This window comes from Chenopodium album, chromosome 4, assembly GCF_948465745.1.
Source record: "Chenopodium album chromosome 4, dcCheAlbu1.1, whole genome shotgun sequence".
Classification (NCBI taxonomy): Eukaryota; Viridiplantae; Streptophyta; class Magnoliopsida; order Caryophyllales; family Amaranthaceae; genus Chenopodium; species Chenopodium album.
The window spans coordinates 7,154,583-7,169,702 of record NC_137837.1 but is presented as its reverse complement, the minus strand read 5'-3'; positions in this window follow the sequence as shown (position 1 = coordinate 7,169,702).

The following is a 15,120-nucleotide window of genomic DNA, read 5'->3' as shown; positions in this document are numbered from 1 at the left end:
AATTCCCTCGCAAATTGTTGAACCAATCAATCATGTTGCTTCCACCTAAACTCTCCAGCTACAAACGCAAAGGTGAAAGATACCAGACCCGCTTTGAATCCCTGCAGAATACCAGCAAGGGAATTACTTTGAATAACTTTTTAAAGCTAAATTAAATTCACTAACTAACCTGTCAGACATCTATTAAGAACTCAAATGATTGTTATAGCCTTCACTTTATTACTCAAAATCCGAATTCAAATGTTTCCCATTAGCTAGCCAAAAATAAAAAATAAAAGGTGCTACTTGACACCCACACACAAGGAAAAAAAAAAAAGGAACATACTACCTTATGTTGGAGCAAGAACAAATGGTATGAACATATGATCTTTAGGCATACCTATATTAAAATTCTATAAATTGTTTTAATAACCAAAAAAAAAAAAAAAAAGGGTATATATAAGCTCAAGTGTTTATTATACTAATCTAATTTGATTTGCCTCTTCAAATCTAAAACATTTCAGGACATAAATAATACTCGTAGTCTCGTAGTATAATAGAAAACAAACACCCACCTGTTTTAGTGGATGAGAGGAATAAAATTAAAAAAAAATAAAAAAATAAAGGAGATATCACTTCGCGTTTTTTAACCCCTTAGATTTTGATTTTGATTTTGCTTTTGCCTGCTGAAAAACCCAACAATTTTTGTTTCTTCCAAGCCTCCTTCTCAGCCTGCTTAACATATGCCAGTCTTTGGTAAAGGAGAATAATTTAAGACATACTCTATTAAATACCAGCTTGAAACAATACAATATAATAGGCTCCAGCGCCCTCACTTCACAGTTTTCCCTTTCTCATCCCTTCTTAAGAGCAAAAGGGTAAAAAAAATATTAGTCATTCATACTTATTCTATTTTCATGTTAATGCAGTAATAGGGTGCTAGGTTTTAGTAAGAAAACAGAGAGAATTCAAGCAAGCAAAGAGAAGAAAATTAGCAGCCAAGATATTTGTATTGCAATCAGAAAAATCACAACACAATAGCCTTCTTTCGAGAGGAAGGATCTCTCCCAAACAAACTCAACGATATTTTCTAGATACCTTCCCCCTATCACATTAGCAATATTTATAATCATAATTAAGCCTAACAAACTCAATTATTACAGCCAACACATGGAATGAAAATAACAAACTATTTTCTGAATAAGTAAAACGGACCTCAGGCCTAGGATAGTCTTCTGCCCTCAAGCATAACTAACTATGTCCAGCTCATCTTCAAGCATCAGCAGCTTGCCTATTCTTGGGTCTTCTCCTTGCATAAGTAAAACGGACCTCAGGCTAGGATAGTCTCTTGCAAAACCTCCCACCCAAAGTTTCACCTTGTCCTCAAGGTGGAAGCAAGGGAACCTTAAGTTGACTTCATCAAAGAACTCCCAAGTAGCCTCGAATTCTTGCAGCCCCTTCCATTGAATTAGCACTTCCATGGCAGTCTGGGAATGCCTCACACCAAGGACAGCCTCTGGTTCCACCTCCAATATCTAATCAGCAGACAATTGTACAGGGAGCTGTGTTGGGGTGTGATGAACGTCAAGGGCCTTCTTCAATTGTGAAATGTGAAAGACAGGATGAATCTTGGCATGAGGAGGTAGCTGCAACTTGTAAGAGGTAGCTGCAGCTTGTAAGCTACACTTCCTATACGTTGAACCACAAAATAAGGGTAATAGAACCTAGGAGACAGCTTGACATTGGTCCTGCGCATCAAGGACTTTTGTCTATAAGGCTGTAACTTTAAGTAGACTAAGTCCCCAACATTGAATGGCCCCTCTCTCCTACCCTTATTCTCATGAAACCTCATATAAACCTGAGCTTGTACCAGTTGGTACTTAAGACACTACTAGAAAAAGGGTCAATTCCAACGGAATGGTTCCGATGGACATGAAAATCCGTCGGAAAACACTTAATTTCCGACGGATTTTATTTCCGTAGGAAATTTCCGACGGATCTGGAATTTCCATCGAAAATCCGTCGGAAATTTACGACGGAAATTAAGTGTTTTCCGACGGATTTTATTCCGTAGGAAACTTCCGACGGATTTTTCGGTCGGAAATTAAAGTTTCCGACGGAATAATTTATGTTTCCGACGGAATTTTGGTTTTTTTTAAAATAAAAAAAAAACAAAAACAAAAAAACTGAAACCCTAATTTAAATCGCCCCTTTACCCTTACCCCTTCATTTCTCTCTCCTCCCTCATTCCCTGTTCTCCTTCTCCGCCCCTTTTTTCTTCCTCCTTCTTCCTCCGCCCCTTCTTCTTCCTTCCTGTTCTTCCTCCTTCCTCCTCTTCTTCGCCCCTTTTTCTTCTCCCTTTCCCCTTTCTTTTTCCTTTGTTCTAATTAATTTTTCGGTTTTTCGCCCCCTTTTCTTCTCCCTAATTAATTTTTGGCAACAACAACCCAAAATTTACACTAATTCGTGAAGCCCTAATTAATTTTTTGAACAAAAGTAAGGTTTTTCATGTTAAATTCGACCATGAAAACTCTAGATCTAGAGTTTTCATGGTCGAATTTGACCTTTAAAACCCAAATTCGAGCCATTTTCGTGGTTTTGTTGGTGAAATTCAAGGTTTGTACTTTTTTAATTATTTTTGGTTGATTGGGGTGGCGGTAGTTTATTTATTTATTTATTATTTTTTATTTTTTTACGGTTGTTGGGTGTTCGGTGTGGTTGTGGTGGCTTGGTGCCATGGTGGTTTGGTTTTTGGTCAGATCTGGGTCGGTTAGGAGGGTACATGGGTCGGTTTTAGGGTGAGGTGGGTTGGGATTTTTTCGGGTTTCTGGGTATTAGTTGTACGTGTTGGGATTTTAATTTTTTTTTTTTTTTTTGTTTAATTTTTGGGTTGTGACAGTTTGTTTTGGTGGTGGTGGCGGCAGTGGTGGTTTTAGGTGGGTGGTGAGGTGGTTTTCTTAGCTAATTTGTGTGGGTAGGGGTTTTGATGGTGTGGGTCGTGTAACGGGCCGGGACAGGTTAGGGGTTGGTGGTGGGGAGTTATTTGGTGGTTGGTGGTGGTTGATACGTCGTGCCGTACTGGTGGCGCGGATTTTTTTTTTAATTTCTTAAAACCAGTTTCCAACGGAATTTCCGACGGAATTATATTCCGTCGGAAATTTTCGACGGATTTTCCTTGTGCTGAAAAACCTCTTTCAACGGAAAATTCCGTTAGAAATTCTGTCGGAAAAGTGTTTCCGACGGAATTTCCGTCGGAAGAAGACAAATATCCTACAACAGCTTTTCCGACAACCGGTTACGACGGAACTCCGTCGGAAACAGGTTTTCCGACGGATTTTGGGGTGGTTTCGACAGAAATTTTCCGTCGGAAATGACCCTTTTTCTAGTAGTGAGATCATCAAGCATGGCATCTCTCTCTTGCAGCTGCTCTTCTACAGAAGAGACAGAGGTACTCCCTGTACCAATATTCTGCCCACGGAAGCCACTTAGCCCAACTATGCGGTTTGCCATTCACAAAGCACCTCAAGTAAGCTTCAACCCCTTTATTGAACACTTCGGTCTGCCCATCTGTCTGTGGGTGATAGGTCGTGCTGCGCAAGAGTTGAGTTCCTTGGATACGAAACAACTCTTTCCAAAAAATGCTCAAGAAAACTTTGTCCCTATCCGAAACAATAGAGATAGGAATGCCATGAAGTTTGACCACCTCGTTGACAAAGTTTTGGGCCACACTTTGAGCTGTATAGAGGTGCTTAAGTGGGATAAAGTGTCCATACTTGGTCAATCAGTCCACCACGACTAGTATGGTATCCCACCCCAAGGACTTGGGAAGACCTTCAATGAAATCCATGGATATATCCTCCCCTACCCTCTCCGGAATAGGCTAAAGCTGAAGGAGACCCAAGGGTGTAAGCCTTGGAAGTTTTATTCTGCTGACAAACAGGACAATGTTGCATATAAACCGATACATCCTTCCTCATACCAAACCAAAACCATTCTCCAGCAAGTCTTTGATACGTTTTCAAGTCTCCCGCATGCCCACCCATCACTGAGTCGTGGTACTCCTTGAGTAATTTGCTGGTTAGTTCACATTTCTTGGGGATTATTATTCTCCCTTTATATTTCAACACTCCATTGTCCAAAGAAAACCATTTGGGAACCGATTCTCTTGCCTGAATTTGAGAGATTAATCTCTGAAGGACAACGTCCTTCTTCATCAAGGACTGCACATAATCCCACCATAGGCCACACGAAGTCACCATGTTCAAACATTCCATCTCTGGTGAAAACTGACGAGATAAAGCATCTGCCACTTTATTCGTAGGTCCAGGCTTATAGTGAATATCAAACGAATAACCAAAAATTTTGCTCACCCATTTTTAGTAAGCTTGTCCAACTTCCTGTTGTTCGAAAAGAAATTTGAGAATCCTCTGGTGAGTCCACACCACAAAGTGGCGGCCTAGAAAATAGTGCCTCCCCTTCTCAATGGCAAGGACAATTGCCATCAACTCCTTCTCATATATGGGTTTGTTCCGGATTCTCACTCCCAAAATCTTGCCGAAATAAGCAACCGGATGGAGCACCGCGCCCAAACCGTGACCTAAGGAATCAGTCTCCAACACAAAAGGAGGAGAAAAGTCAAGGGCAGCGAGGATAGGTGCGTTAACCATAGCTTCTTTGAGAGTGTTGAAAGCTATAGTAGCTTCTTCTGTCCAACCGAAGCTATCTTTGAAAAGTTAGTCAGTGAGAGGCCGAGCTATGAGTACATATCCTTGGATAAACTTTTGATAATAGCCCGTGAGGCCAAGAAAACCCCTTAACTCTCTCAAATTCGAAGGGGGAGGCCAATCCACCATGGCTAGGATCTTTGTGGCATCCACCTCAACCCCAGCTGTAGAAATCACATGTCCAAGATAAGCCACTCGTGTTTTGCCTATCTCACACTTCTTGTGATTAGCATACAATTGATGTGTGGCTAGAGTTTCCAGCACTTGTCTGAGGTGGACTAAGTGGGACTCTTAATAGGGATTGTACACGAGGATGTCACCAAAGAAAACGAGGACAAATTTGTGAAGGAATGGTCTGAAAACTTCGTTCGTTAGTGACTGGAATGTTGCTCGCGTGTTGGTTAGCCTAAAGGGCATAACCAAAAATTCGTAGCGGCCTTCGTTTGTCCGGAAGGCAGTCTTGTGCACATCCTCGGCCTTTACTCGGATCTGGTGATATCCAGATTTCAAATCGAGTTTCGTAAAGATGGCCGACCCGCCCAATTCATCCAATAATTCATCGATTATGGGAATTGGAAATTTGTCTAGAATCTTTTCCTTGTTCAAAGCTCTGTAATCAACACAGAACCTCCATGAACCATCCTTTTTCTTCACCAAAAGTACAAATTTCGAATAAGCACTTGTTGAAGACCGAATGATACCACACTCAACATATCCATCACCAAATTTTCAATTTCATCCTTCTGTGTGTGACTGTGGGTACCTGTAGGGTCTAACGCTAATTGGGTTAGCCCCACTACAAAGGACAATGGCACATGGAAAAAAAACTCGGTCGCGGTCGCGTTTGCGGTAACGGTCGCGTTGTCGCGGAAACGGCTTGTAACGGTTAAATAGAACGGATCGCGGATTTCGCGGCGTGAAATTTAAAAAAAAAAACACATAAGTAGAATTTTAGCTTGTTTACTTGTTGCCTAATTATTTATACCATATTATGCTAAAGCTATGACAATTACACTTATTAATTTTTTTTTGAAGCACTTATTAATTTGGTTTTGATTTCTTACTGATTTGGGTTTTTTTTTAAAAAAAAGAAAAAGGGTAAAGATGACTACTTAATAAGTAAGTCAGTAACTTACCACAAAGGATAAGTAAAAGGGACAAAAAAGTGATGGGACACAAATGTTACAATAAAAAGGATTTAAAAAAAGTACCAGTAAAAGAGGGAAAAGGGAGACAGCTGTAAAGCATCATGTGACTTTTTTTACTTTTATTTTCTTTTTGTACTTCCTTTCTTCTTCAACCTCCCGTCAAAAAAAAATTCTAACTTCTCCATAGCCATGGCGCACTGGTTCACAAAGATGAAGGCTATTCCGAGCATCTCAGTATGCCCTAAACGATTACTCGCGAATGTAACGGTTACAAAACGGCGTTCTACCGTTATGTAACGGCCAACTCGGCGATTTGGGTGTGAATTTCAATTCGGCGTTATATAACGGCCTTTTTCGGATCGGCAACTCTGAAACCCGTTACAAAGCGGTCGTTATACAACGGAACGGCCGAGTTTTTTTTCCATGCAATGGCATGTTCAATTTGCCGTTGCGGAGTCAATCCTTGTGGCATGTTTAACACTTGATGGAACTCCTGCACCAAGGGCTGGAAGGATGCTGGAACCAGTGGGTCAACTTCATCCTCCACTAGTTCCATTCGATTAAACTCAAGCAAATACCTTGTCCCTCTTTTTGCAGATTTTTTAGCATGGCTTTTAACGAAATTCCCGTTCTCCCGAGTTAAGGATCCCCCCATAAGGTCATGGTTTCACCACCCAATTGAAATTTAAGAGTCTGAGTTTCCCAATTAGTGGTGGTCTTCCCCAATTCCAGAATAATGTCTGAATTACCCAGAGGTAATTTGAGAAAATCTTCGACGATCGTCACCCCTTGAAGATCCAGCACGACCCCTCTACACTCCCCTTCCCCCTGAACCAGTTTCTCCCGTGCCAAGGTTACCCCAAAACTCTTAGGGTGGATCGGATTAATCTGCAAATGCTGCGCTGCAGTGGAGGAGATGAAATTATACGTTGCCCCTGGATCAACCATCACCACCACGGAGTAAATTATGCGTTGCCCCTGGATCTACCATCACCACCACAGAGCAGCCATTAACTGTTTCGGCCAACCCGCATGGTTTTCGGGCTGGTCAAGGGAGACTTGGGTTTCTATGGACAGCGGCGGTTCTATGAGAGGTGGTGGTTCAATGGAGTGTTCAAGGAAGGTTTCGGCCATGGAAAACTCACCGGAGTCCTCGTCGTCCTCGTCATCCACAGTCAACAGCACACTCAGACCGCGGTGCTGGCAACGATGGTTCAAATCCCATTTTCCATCGCAGTGGAAACAAAGGCCTTGTTCCCGTTTCTGCTGCAGTTCCTTCTCCGTCAACCGGTGCAGCTCTCCGGTGGGACTTGGGGTAGAATTGTGATTGGTAAAGGGTTGGATGGCGGTGATGTGGTTTGGGTTCGTGGTCAGGGATGTATTTAGGTTCGTGGTTAGGGATGTGTTGGGGTTGATTCGTGTGTTTAGAAACTGGGTTCTCCAAGTGATTCAGGCCGGATTGTGGGCTTTAGGCTTAGCTTTAATTTTCTTCGATCCGCATGGAAAAATCCATGGCCAGATCCAACGTGGCCTTTGGATCCGGACCTCGACCCGAATATCTTCCTTAAGACCATTAATATATTGACCCTTTGCAATTTCTTCGGGAACTCCATCAATAGGGACGAGTAGCTCGATAAACCGACGACAATACTCAGCCACCGAGCTGGTTTGCTCATGAGCGAGCCACTGCTCACGAAGCGACCCCGTTGCGATGGACCTGAAGAGGCTGAGGAGGAGTTTCTTCAAAGTATCCCAGCTTGACACGATGTGCCTCCGGTTTTCCCACTGATACCAAAGTAGAGCATCGCCATCAAGAGCGACGATCGCCGCCTCGAGCCGATCCTCCTCCGTCAAATGGTAGAAGTGAAAAAACTGCTCAGCTTTGAGAATCTAACCATCGGGATTTACACCATCAAAAATTGGCAAGTCAAGCTTCTTTAACTTTCAATTGACTAACCCGCCTGAAAACCACCATCACCATGATCCAAATGAGGCTGCGAAGAAAACGGATTATCCCATTGATAGCTAATGGGTTCCCCAGGTTGCGGCCCATTGGATAAGGTGGAGCGCACCTTTGACCGGATTTTCTCCTGCCAGCAACTATCTGGTCGAAGATATCCGATTTGAAAGCTGCCATGGCTGTGGAGATTTCGCGAGCAACGCGCAAAGGCAGCCAGAAATCTCCTGTTCCAGCAAGTCTAATCTCTGACCATGATTCAGGCGAGGCATTGACTTCTCCAGCAAGAACCGTCAATGCTCTGATACCAAAATTTGCTAGGTTTTAGAAAGAAAATAGAGAGAATTCAAGCAAGCAAAGAGAAGAAAATTAGCAGCCAAGATATTTGTATTGCAATCAGAAAAATCACAACACAATAGCCTTCTTTCGAGAGGAAGGATCTCTCCCAAACAAACTCAACAATATTTTCTAGATACCTTCCCCCTTTCCCATTAGCAATACTTATAATCGGAATTAAGCCTAACAAAATCAATTATTGCAGCTAACACGGGGAATAAAAAATAACAAACTATTTTCTAAATTACTCTTCTGCCCTCAAGCATAACTAACTCTGTCTAGCTCATCTTCAAGCATCAGCAGCTTGCCTATTCTTGGGCCTTCTCCTTGCATAAGTAAAACGGACCTCGGGGATAGGACAGTCTCTTGCATAGGGCCTATAGATGTACACCAGACAACAATACTGAGTGTAACACAGATTATAGATAGAGTCATAGAGTCCAGAGTATGAGAGTTGTGAGTTTAGAGCAAAATGCCAATGTTTTCATGCAAAATGATTACACAAGTTTTTTTTTTCTTTTTTTTTTTTTTTTTTTTTAGGGTAAACAAGAACGCATACATCACTAATTAATGTCCACTAAAAGTTTGGAGGCTTTGTGCAAAACCAGAAAATTGTTCATACAAATACGCTCCGAATTAAAACTAGTATCCCATCTGGCAACCACACTTCCGACTCATTTAACATGATTACAAGAAAATGAAATAAAACTCTTCACTAATTCTTAGCACATCATCATACACAAGGTAGATAAGAGCAGCCCCTACAGACCTATTTGCAAATTGCATGAGCAGCAGCCATGGCATCACATTCAAGAATTACCTTCGAAAAACCAAATCTCTAGGAAAACTCCAACCCATAACATGCAGCAGCAGCCTTTGCAAGATCAGGAGGCCATCGGGCATCAATTCTCTTCACTGCAGCCAGTAAAAGTTTCCCATTATGATCATGAATGATCACCCCAATCTTCACCTTACAATCACTTTGCACATGAGCATCAATGTTAACTTTAAGCATATCAGCATGAGGGGGAGACCAAACCAAGAGTGATGCCAATACAAGAGCTGTATAAGCCCACTCGATTTTTGCATTGTAAATGCCATAGCCTAAATTCAGCTAAACAAAACCCACAACAACCCCCACTGCATCAATCCTCGTAATGCCATCACACAGGTGCAACAAGATTAAACAACAAATAGCAAGAAAAATCATATATTTAAGTATTTAACACGACAGAAAGTGGCACTAAGCCTAAAGATAAGGTATATTGATACCCTAACAAGGGTGTCACGAATCCAAATAGTCCGAGTCTCAATGCGGGTCAGCATCCGATCAAGGTTTATGCACGGAAAAGGAAAGTCAATCCAGATCAACCAAGGGCAGCAACAGGGGATACTTCATGCATGGTCAACTCCAAACAACAAGATGACAAAAGCAATTAAAGGTCTAGGAAGGAAAGGAAGGCAACTAATTTCTTTGTGCTTTTTCAATGTTTTTCTTAATTTAGCTTTAAGTATCACATGTATCCTTAAGGTCATCTTGACCATCTTAGTAACATCTTAGTTAAATATAGTTGTATTGGCAGGGGAGGGGATTATCTAGAAAATTGAGTGAAACACTTAGTGAGAGTGGTGGCCTCAAGCTACTTAGAGAGTGATAGCCTTAAGTTATCAACTGTAACCTTTCCTTTATTATCAATTAATCAAGAATCAAGCCTTCCTTCTATTTAATTAATACAATTATTACTTGCTTTCCGGTGACCGGAAGTCAGTCCATTACAAACATGGTATCAGAGCAGGCACGATCATGGCAGCCAACACCGAGCAACGGCTGAGCGCGGTGGAGGAAATACTCACTAGCCTTAAGGCACAATTGACTTCCATAGAGGAGAAATTGCAGCCAAGAGGAGAAGGTGATGCCGCGACGGGGGACATAGCAGCGACCGTCAAAACCGCCCTGGAGGAGGAACAAAAGAAGACGGAGGAAGTGGTGACAGCCGCCACAATTCGTCTGGAAGGTCGCATAGACCGATTCAGACAAGATGTCGACGCTCAAGGGGCAATTGACCGCGCGAATCTCGCCAGACTCCAACAAGAAATGGAGAAAATCAAACAAGCACAACCGCGACAACCATCGAAACCTCCGTTTATTCCGATTATCGATGAGAATAGCCCGCGACCGGAGTCATAGCACGTGAGAACTCCTAACGAGGAAAGGCCCTACGAAGAGGAAGAGTGGCACCCCCCTGAACCGGGCGGATGGCGCGGCGGTGGCTAGAGAGGGGGCGGTGACAACGGTGGCGGGGGAAACCGATGGAAGCATCGGAAGCTGGAAATACCCACCTTCGACGGAGCTGAACCGGACAGCTGGGTAATTCGAGCGGAGAGGAATTTTGAGGTCTACCAATTGACCGAGAAAGAGAAATGGAGGCGTCGGTGGTGGCCATGGATGGAGCGGCGTTGAAGTGGTTTTTGTGGGAGCAAAAGCGCCGGTCCTTCTATAGGTGGCCGGACCTCAAGCAAAAGCTTTTAAGTGAATTTCGGCCATCCCACTCCGGGTCCCTACACGAGCAATGGCTAGCCGTGCAGCAAGAAGGAGGGACGGTAATGGAGTATCGGCGGCGGTTCATAGAAATGGCGGCTCCCCTCGAAGATGTTCCGGAAAGCCTTATGTTGGGGCAATTCATTAACGGGTTGAGAAAGGATATCAAGGCAGAATTGCGATTGCTCAATCCACCAAGCTTGGAGAGAGCTATGGAGGTAGCAGGGAGGATTGAGGAACGAAATAAGTTCCAATTGGAGAAGAAGGTGTCTGGAGGGTGGAGGAGTGGGTCATTTGTGAGTGGGTCAAGCAACGGCCCAACGGAAAAGAGTGGTGGAGGGTCTGGGCTCATAAGGACGTATGGGCTGCCAAGTAATTTGGGCCCAAAACCATAGCCCAAAGCTCCTGAGGCGTCCCAAAGCTCTGTCAACCAAAACCAACCCAACTCCGTTTCCGACAGTAGGGTAGTGGGGTCCACTCGCCGGTTAACCGACTCGGAAGTACAAGAACGGCGAGCAAAGGGCCTTTGTTTCCGTTGTGACGAGAGATGGGGAGTGGGACATCGTTGTAAACGGAAGGAGCTCACACTCATGATCGCGGGAGACGGGGATGGAGACAAGGATGATAGTGAGGTAATTGAAGAGGAAGAGGCGTTGGAGGCAAATGACACCGCCATCGGAGTAACCTTGTGTTCGGTTGTGGGAATTTCAAATCCCAAGACTATGAAACTTGGCGGTGAGGTAAAGGGGCGATGAGTGGTGTTCATGATCGATCCGGGGGCCACTCATAATTTCATATCGGCCCCATTAGTGTCGGAGTTGAAACTAGAAGTGACCGAAAAGGGTGAGTTTGATGTAGCTCTCGGAAATGGCGACACGGTGAGGGGACGTGGAGTATGTAAGGGGATAGTGATCAAGCTTGATGGAGGAGTAGCCATTACCGAGGATTTCTTACCATTATCCTTGGGCAACACCGAAGTGATTCTTGAAGTACAATGGTTGGAAAAATTAGGCTCGGTGGTCACAAATTGGAAGACACATGTCATGCAATTTTCCGTCGCCGGAGCTCCGGTGGTGTTGGTGGGTGACCCCACCCTTGAGAAATCTCAAGTCTCCTTGAAAGCAATGGTGAGAAGTTTGAATAAGGAAATGTGTGGGCTACTTGTGGAAGTCAGCCAAGTGGAAAGAGTGGAGGCCCAAACCACTAGGCCCATACCAGAATCCTTAGAAGGCCTCATTGCAAAATTTCAGAAAATATTCCACATGCCTATGGGACTTCCTCCTCAACGTGAACATGAGCATGCTATAACACTAAAGGAGGGTAGCAACCCCATAAGTGTCCGACCTTACCGCTACCCTCAAATCCAAAAAGATGAGATCGAGAAGCTTATTCGAGAGATGATCGAGGCCGGAATTATTAGGCCCTCTACTAGTCCTTTTTCTAGCCCGGTTTTGCTTGTTAAGAAAAAGGACGGGTCTTGGCGATTTTGTGTGGATTATAGAGCATTGAACAAGGAAAAGGTGCCGGATAAATATCCTATCCCGGTAATTGACGAGCTTCTTGATGAGCTTCATGGGGCTCGAATATTCTCAAAACTCGATTTAAAATCGGGATATCACCAAATTCGAGTCAAAACCGAAGATGTGCCCAAAACCGCTTTCCGCACTCATGAGGGCCACTACGAGTTTTTGGTGATGCCATTTGGCCTCACTAACGCTCCGGCCACACTTCAATCTTTGATGAATGACATTTTTCGTCCCTTCTTACGGAAATTTGTCTTGGTATTTTTTGACGACATTTTGGTATATAGCAAGAATGAAGGTGAACATGCCCAACACTTGGAGGAGGTGTTTGAGAAGTTGGCGGTGAACAAACTTTATGCCAATCTCAAGAAATGTGATTTTGGGCAAGAACAAGTGGCTTACTTGGGCCATACCATTTCTTGCCATGGTGTAGCCATGGATAATGAGAAGGTCCAAGCCATCTTGAATTGGGCATGCCCAAGAAATTTGAGGGAGCTTAGAGGCTTCCTAGGGCTAACGGGCTACTATAGAAAATTTGTAGCCCAATATGCCATGATAGCTAGCCCACTTACGGCCCAACTCAAGAAAGATTGTTATGGGTGGACCGAAGAAGCCACGCAAGCTTTCCGGCGACTTAAGGAGGCTATGGTGACCGCCCCGGTGCTAGCTATGCCGGATTTCACCAAAGAATTTGTGGTGGAGGCCGATGCCTCGGGTTATGGGTTAGGGGCGGTCCTCATGCAAATGGGCCGACCCATAGCCTATTATAGTAAGATGTTGGGAGTCCGAGCTCAAGCCAAGTCCATCTACGAGAAGGAACTTATGGCCATTTGTCTAGCCATAGTTCGTTGGAAACACTATTTAATGGGCCGACACTTTGTGGTGCGATCCGACCAACAAAGTCTCCGGTACATTACGCAACAAAGAGAAGTCGGAGGTGAGTATCAAAAGTGGCTAAGAAAATTGGTCGGGTTCGATTTCGAGGTCCAATACAAACCCGGAGCCTCCAACCGGGTTGCCGATGCTCTATCTCGAATTGGAGGGGAAATGGGCCAATCTGTTACACAGGCCCAACTCGCAGCACTAGTGTCTTCAAATTGTGTAGAGTGGGCTAACTTAGAGAAGGAATTGGAAGCTGATGATGGATTGGGCCGCATTAAAAAGGGCCTTGAAGGTGGAGAAAAACTAAGTGGGTTTTCACTAGAGGGAAGCAGGCTGCTATATAAGAATCGGATTGTGTTGCCAAAAGGTTCACAATTTATTCCCAAGTTGCTAGAAGAGTATCACGCCACTCCTGTTAGTGGTCATGACGGTGAAGTTAAAACGTATCTCCGATTAGCCGCCGATTGGTATTGGCAAGGAATGAGGAAACAAATTGGGGAGTACGTGCGTCAATGTGAAGTGTGTCAACGGAGTAAGGTGGCCCAACAACACCCACTTGGCCTCCTTCAACCACTTCCGATTCCGGCGGCAATTTGGGAAGATATTTCCATGGATTTCGTGGAGGGGTTACCGTTGTCTAAGGGCATCGATTTGGTGTTAGTAGTGGTGGACCGATTGTCCAAATATAGCCATTTTATAGGGCTTAAACACCCGTTCAATGCGTTGAAAGTGGCGGACTGTTTCATCAAAGAGGTGGTGCGCCTCCACGGGTTCCCATCATCCATTGTTTCAGACCGTGACCGTGTGTTTATGAGTATATTCTGGAGAGAGATCTTTCGACTACAAGGAACGCAACTTCAACGGAGCACCGCCTACCATCCACAATCGGATGGACAGACTAAAATAATGAACAAGGGCCTTGAAGTTTACCTACGGTGTTTTGTGGCAGGGCAGCCTAAGCAATGGGCTCGGTGGCTGGCTTGGGCGGAGTACTCTTATAATACATCGCCACACACATTGACCAAGATGACCCCTTTTAAGGTGGTCTATGGCCAGGACCCACCCAAGCTCTGGCGGTTGGGAGCGGGTCAGACGCCGGTCGGCAGCTTGGAAGAAGGGCTGCGCGAGAGGGATTTCGTGCTTGATGAGTTAAAGGGGAATTTGTTACAGGCGCAGAAATTGATGAAGCAAATTGCGGATAAGAAGAGGATAGACGCTGAATTTGAAGTTGGGGATGCAGTTTTCTTGAAGCTCCGGCCATATCGCCAGAAATCATTGGCAAGGCGGCCATTTCAGAAACTAGCGGCGAGGTACTATGGGCCTTACACGGTGGTTCAGAGAATCGGTCGGGTGGCTTATAAATTGGATCTTCCACCCTCGTGCAAAATCCATCTCGTGTTTCACATTTCTCAATTGAAACGCGCGGTGGGGGATGCCATGGTTAATTCCGCCATACCGGAGCAATTGAATGCCGAGTTCGAATTGGTGGTCTAACCCGAAGCTGTCAAGGAGGTCAGAGAAGTCAACGCGGGTAATGGTTATGAAGTTCTCATCAAATGGAAAGGGCTACCGGAGTTCGAAGCTACTTGGGAAGATGGTGAGGCACTGAATGAGCGATTTCCCGACTTCCACCTTGAGGACAAGGTGAGTCTTGTGGGGCGGGGTATTGTCACGAATCCAAATAGTCTGAGTCTCAATGTGGGTCAGCATCCGATCAAGGTTTATGCACGGAGAAGGAAAGTCAATCCAGATCAACCAAGGGCAGCAACAGGGGATACTTCATGCATGGTCAACTCCAAACAACAAGATGACAAAAGCAATTAAAGGTCTAGGAAGGAAAGGAAGGCAACTAATTTCTTTGTGCTTTTTCAATGTTTTTCTTAATTTAGCTTTAAGTATCACATGTATCCTTAAGGTCATCTTGACCATCTTAGTAACATCTTAGTTAAATATAGTTGTATTGGCAGGGGAGGGGATTATCCAGAAAATTGAGTGAAACACTTAGTGAGAGTGGTGGCCTCAAGCTACTTAG